The sequence below is a fragment of the Polyodon spathula genome, chromosome 13 (genome assembly GCF_017654505.1).
Source record: "Polyodon spathula isolate WHYD16114869_AA chromosome 13, ASM1765450v1, whole genome shotgun sequence".
Classification (NCBI taxonomy): Eukaryota; Metazoa; Chordata; class Actinopteri; order Acipenseriformes; family Polyodontidae; genus Polyodon; species Polyodon spathula.
Window position 1 is genome coordinate 35068755 of NC_054546.1, and position 7021 is coordinate 35075775.

At 37.4% G+C, this 7021-nt stretch overlaps 1 pseudogene; it reads left to right on the forward strand.

Annotated features, from left to right (window-relative positions):
• Positions 1-3214: 3214 nt before the first annotated feature.
• Positions 3215-6246, forward strand: LOC121325317 (annotated as a pseudogene).
• Positions 6247-7021: the final 775 nt, after the last annotated feature.

Here is a 7021-nt window from a genome sequence, read left to right on the forward strand (position 1 = left end):
AATGCTATGTAATTAACATTGATTAGCTTTTAATACCTTCAGGTAAATAATATCCAAATAACGTTTTATGACATTTGGATGTTACCAAGATAAAGATAAAAATGTAAGTGGTACATACAGATACACTGATCTTCAGTGTATCTCTAACAGAAAGAATACGCAGCACATCTTTATTCACCCTGTTTATAGAATTTGAATTTACTTTCCTTAGCAGATATCAGAGGGGGTTATGTTAGACTGGCAATGTTTAAAGTTTGTGAAACATTCAAGTCATTTTGTGTGCAGTGCTAGCCACGGAAACAGGAAGAGGTTTCGGTTCCAGTGTATCATTGGTATGATTTATCAGAATCTACCATTACCCAGCTTTGAGCTTGCCTGAACAATCCTAAATGCTGGGACTGAACAGGCTTCCTCTGTCTGTTCAAATCATGTCACAATATGACCTCTGACCTCAGCTAGCTCCACTTACATTTCTTTGGAGAGTGGGGCTGGCAGAGTGGAAAGGTTACACTGTCACGTGATTTAAATGGAATGGTAAAGTGTGTTCAGAGCTGGTATTTAGGATTCTACAGCCTTCTGGTATTCAAGTCTGCAAAGCAAATTAAAGAAGAATTTTAATCTTAACTAAGAGTGTTGGAAGCATAAGTACATGCTAGAAAGGCATCATATCAAATTAAATACATGTCTTTATTTTGCCAGTGTTCCGATTCTGCAGATGGACGGAAGACTCAACACTGCAGCAGACCCCCCTGTCTGTGCCGGTCATTGTAGTAACACCACCCACTCCAAAAGCCAGCACTGTCAGACAGCATACAGATGGACTGCCATGTCAAACCCACCGAACAGAGATTGTGTGTAAATACAGCAGGATAGGGCAAAATACCCATTGCTAATCAATAGCAACAGTAAATCAGACTGCAAAGAGGCCCACAAGCACTGTGTCGCTGTATTGCGTATGAGTGCCTTTATTCAACATCTGTCCATGGACACAGTTATGATGCCATGGAGATTGCTTCTTAGAGTACAAGACCACTGAAATGCTATTCAGCTCTGGTGTGGATCTTTGCTGTAAATTGTAGCAGACCTCTGATATATTGGAGTATATCACCACCTGCATTAATGTAAAACCAATAAAGTATATTGGATAGTAGTAGAATAAGAATTCACAGCATTTCAATTTACACATAAAAAAAAAGATTCTGTACAATTTGCATTTCTTACTACTTTTCCATTTGTAATAGCACTTTGACCCTGGAGCACCATCCTAGCAAAACATCTTTCAATCAACAGTGATAAAGATAATTACTACGCCAGCTTCATTCAACCCATTCCTTATGCCAAACCCTGACAACAGAAAGTAATATTCTCGCTGTTGTCATGGTTTGGACGGCTTCTATTTCAACCCCTTTTACTGCTTCCATTCATGATATTATTTTCTATTGACCAGCCATTATGAGGTTTGAACTTCAACCACCAGTATTAGTGTGAACCACTGTATTCGATTCCCACAGTATTTCTTTGGTTGACAGAGAATGTCTATTTCTAGGTAAGATTCTATTTATTTTTCTGAAACTGTGAAACAGGTGAATGACAGGTCAATATTTGATATTCTGAAAGGATAGCTTCAGAACATGGAAGTACACTTTACACCCTAGGTCACAATACTTTATTATCAGGGGTGCAAATCGTTTTGAAATTTGGTGCTAAACTGGTTTGAAAGTTCAGCACCAGAGAGCCTGCTGGTGCTAAATTATCAAACCCGTCCTAATCAGTCCCCCCTCACAACTTCCCACATGACACAAACCTTCTCTCCTGTGTATGTGGATGAGTGTGGGTGGGTCATGTGAGTAGTCCAGACCCAATGAGAAACTATAATCATCTATGGCTGATAAGGAATGAAACATCATTTTTTCTAAAATGAAAACATGTTGCCAGAATTGTTGTTGGTGCATTATGAGGTACCCTGTCACTAAAATCTACCCCGCTTTCTATCCTCTCACAGGACAGGTCTTTTTCTCCTGCTCCATCTGTGGATACACAGCCAACATCATTACTTACCTCAGGAACTCACCTCCCGAAGCTGGATTCAAACTGCCGTCTTCATTAAGAGAAAGCCATGGGATTATTCCACTGTGCCACCAGCTCCCACAGAAAATTGTTGTTTAGACAGTATTTTTGAAAATGAGGGACTAACACTTGTGCCTCATGTAGAACTTGAACCAACTACCCACAATTCAGAGTCCAAAGCACTACCAACTAATCCAGCCAGAGAGCTGCTTTGCACCCTTGTAAAATGCCAACTAAAGCTAGAGACTGGATAATATTTTCAACACACACACACACACACACAAAAAATCCTGAACCAAAACTCTGGTGTTTATTTCTCAGTTTATTTATTTATTTATTTATTTATTTATTTTTTTAATATATCCTTAAGCAGAGAACACAAGTGTTGTGCCTTTGTGTTGTTCTGGGTGTCATGGACCTGTCTGTGAGCGACACTCTTATAGAGAAGAGGGTAATAAATACAAGACATAAGAATGCATCAAGAAAAACAATCAAGACAACAAATGACAGTAAAGCTAGTTAGAACAGTAGTAAGTTAGTCATTTAGAAAGAAAAAAAAAAATTTTTGACAATTAGAAATAAACAACTAAAATAACTTAGACAGTAAGGCATTAAATTAGCAAGTCACACATTAAGATAGTAAGAATGGAGCTTTAGAGAACAGTTAGAAATTAATAATTAGAGATTAAATGACCTACAATTAAAACCCCTCATACACACAGTACCAGCACATAACCTTCGGATTGTTTCGTATTGTTATTAATGGGGTGCGTTTACCTGCTAATTCTAAACCCTGCACTGCACAGCCTACTGAAGCAACCCTGACTAATGGCCGGCCGATCATTTGTCATTAACAATGCGGAATTCAAAAACAACCACTACACAGAATAATAAACAAGTAAACAGGGTGCATTCACCTCGTTTAACGGGCTCTGTCCGTCGTGGTCTTTTCAAAAGTAATATAAAACGCCTCCTCACTTGCCTTCTTTCTTCCACAAACTAACATATTAAATGAAATATACATGTTTTACACAGAGACACCCCCGGTGGATCTCATTAGTTCGATACACAGTGCTGCAGAATATTGTAACACAAAATCACATGGTTATGACGAGTAATACACTCTTTTTCGTCTCATATTGATAGCATGAATCTGGTACAATACCTAATTCGGATAGATGCTACAGGTACGTGTGCATAGAGTATTTATTATATATATATATATATTGCTATATATATATATCTATATATATATATAATATATATATATATATATATATATATCATATATATTGCAGTAAAACTGCAATATTGGTGTATAATAGAGTATGTTGGGCACTTGTAATACAGTGACAGTATAACGCGGCACTGTGGTATATCATTCTAATTGTATTTTAAAGCACTATTGCAAAAATAATTGAATTGCCGATTTTAATGAGCTGACTACAAGCCCGTATTTTCATTCAATCCTATCTCAGCCTGCAGTTTAGGTTTATGCCACAATGAGGTGCAGTCTTTAAATACAGATACAGTATTGTACAGCATATCCTGTTCCTAAAAACAGAACCCCCAGCTTCGCACAAATATATAGCGTACTGAAAATGTGCATTCAAATATGCAATATGACCAAACTCTAGCGGTAGAATGCACTAAGGTAGTTTTAACTAGAGAAGAGGGTAATTTTGCATTAATCATAAAGAACTGTCACTAGAGCTGCTTAAAAAAAAATAAAAAAATAAAAATAAAAACGACAGGATAGGAGGAGCTGAGCTGCATCGTCACATGCCTGTCGTCATTCACTTCCAGTTTACTCTGAATGTCGGCGCGGGAACTGTACAGGCGTATTTTCAGGTTATTATATATCTATGCAGTGTCTGCGAAGTTGTTTTTATAAATATAATGTGAGATGGATGGTGGTGACCACCGTTCTGAATTTCAGTCGCGATAAATATATTAAATTGGGGTAAGTCAGTGAAGAAGGGGTTGATTAACTTCTGCACCACGTATAACTATCAACTTCTTTAAATACCTATTGTAAAATGTAATTGCTTTATAAGCAGGTGCTGGAGGACTGTGTAGCAAAAAGTAATTAAATTATGAAGTTGCTAGTTTTTTTCAGTCTAAATAAATCATTCAGTTGTCATGACACTGATCCTATGTGTTGTTACTTGACAGGGGGTCATGAGCCCCAGGGCTGCCTGTGGCTGTGACGGTCTGGCTGGCGATCAATCTGAAGCAGAAGTGCAGAATTATTCCCCCCCTAGTGGATGGATTGTGGTAAGAACAGACTTAAATTGCATTGTCATTTCAGTTGATCTCAAAGTGAAAATATGTTACAAAAAATCAAGAGAACCCCAGTTAAGCAGATAGACAGGGATGTTTTTAGATATATAAGTTACAGCGGTTACCAGAGTTGGGAATTTGTGGAGGTTGATTTTGGACTTTACAGCCAACATGTCTGCCACATTTTCACAGCATGTCAAAGATGATCATCAAATTCAGCCAGTGTATTTAAATCGCTTAAAGATCAGCGACGATCAAATACAGCATTTTCGCCAAGACTTGTCTTCATGTTTACTGCAATACTCTCTAGAAAAACTAGAAGAGATCAGAGAGCAGGAGAGGAAAGAAGAAACGTTTACTCCAATCCCCAATCCTGTACTACATGGAGCTGACTAAGTTATTGCTACACCAGTAAGTGAAGCAGTTTTCCAGTGGTGTGACTGGGAGAACTTTGTTTCTTTTGTATATAATTGTGCAGCCTCTTGCAGTGGTTGTGGTTTAACTTTTGAATGTTATGCTGTTCTGATCAGCTTAGATGTGTTTTTCAACCAGCCCAAATGATTTTTCTTGAATGCGCACCCCACTAAATCACTCAGTTGATCAGAAGCAAATACAGTAATAAACTGAAAACGGTCAACCCATCATGCTTCAATAAAATACGTTAATTTACCATGCAGCAAGTATAAAGACCTCATCTGACCGTTACTACTGCTCTTATTTTAGAAATGGGCTGAATGAAACTGCCATTGTGGTCTTTACCTGTCTCAAATTGTAACAATATATAAAACATATCCATTATCCTTTACCAACCCGTATGAGTGTTTTTTTTTTTTTTCACACAAGACTACTAAATGTTCATAATGTAAAAGTGTCCCTTCCCTTCCCAGCGCCTCTGAGAATATTCCAAAAGCTGATGACATCAGAACCCTGGTGAAGGACACGCTGGACACTCGCATCGCCAAGCTGCGCCTGTCTGCAGACAGCTTCGTCAGTCAGTAGGAAGCACGTGTGATGGTAAGACAACTGCCCTCCTATGCTACACATGTCTATGGCAGGCAACTATAACTGAAGAGAAGCTCCTTAACACCTTGTCAAAGCACTGTAACATACACTTATCAAAAAACAAAATGGAATATATGAGCATATGCAATAAGAACCACTCAGGCATCATCCACGTAAGAAAATATGTTTGAAGCTACACTACTTCCTCTTTAAGCTTGCTGCGTGATCCTATGCTCATGAGATGTACTTTTTATTGTGGGTTATTATTACACATTTAAATAATGTGTTTATTTCTAGCTGGGTAATCGCATGCTGATGGAAATTAACACCTTTCTCACAGACTCATTGAATCACAAACTGAGCACCAACCTGCAGCCTGACAAGGAGACTGGCAATTCCCAGGACTTGTAGAACACCTCCCCCTACTGGTGATTAGAGGAATGGTGATCTTAAGGACTTTACACCTGCAATGGACTTCAAGAACATAGCGACCCCCAAGAACATATCAGAAAGCAAATATTCATTCAGTTTTGGCAGTGACTGACCTTAAGCAGGCACAGGAATTTATTAAAGCAGTTAAGTCTGTTATGAACACAGCAGTACTATGTATGAGGCTTTCAATGTGGAGCTTCATCATAAACTGTATAATTTTGTATATAGGTTCCCTTTACTTGTGGCAAACATTGACTTCCTTTTTGAAATTTGAATCTGTCTAAAACAGGATTTAGTGGAAACCTAAATCCAAAATAATATTGCAAAATAAATAATACACTTATGTAGTACTGTGTCAGATTTAAGAATGTTACTCTACTTCCCTTTTAATAGCACTGTTTGATTAGAATTTCATTCTAATGTAAAATTGGTAATGTAGATTAATTAGATCTCTGTTTAATGTATGTGCTTGTTTTTCTATAAAAAAAATCAAAAATCATTGGAGTTTGTTTTTGATTGATGGTTAGGTTGATAATTTCCTCAATAAGGTTGGTAGGAAAGGATCATTTAATCGCAAATAACATACCCTTATTATTGTGTCAGTGCCTTTGTTTCCACTTCTGCATTAAACTATTAATAAAAATCAACAGAACTACAGGATATTAATTGGTTCAACTGAAGTAAATGAAATAACACCAGAAGTTGGGATTGGTTTGACTTCAAAGTATTCTGTTCCACATTTTGCCAGCAGAGGGAGCTCAGATACTGTCATGTTACAGTCAGCACTCGCATATCCAACACTATAAAATTTAGACTTCAGTGACGGTTAATCTGATTATTTCATTTTGGCGCGTTCTAACTCGTGTCTGTTTTTCAGGGAACACAAAAAGATACAATATCAAAAATACATAGCGGAAAGGACTGTTTTAAAATAAGTAGGATTACATTTAGATGTACTGTACTGGTTTTGTTGGTACTGTATTTAACAGAAGTGTTTTAATTCAGAGCGATATGATTCTGAAAATATCACTCGCCAAAAGAGACGACACGTTAACTGTAATACGGTACATACTTTTAAATCTGGTAAGTATTGTAGCAGTATGTAAAATTCCCTGTTAACGGCCAAACAGCAAAATTAAATCCAAATGTTACCCATGCACAGAACTGGATACAACATAAAAGGTGATGCAATTTAGCAAAAGACTTCGTCAGGTGAAACTAGAGGAAGCAGTGTAAC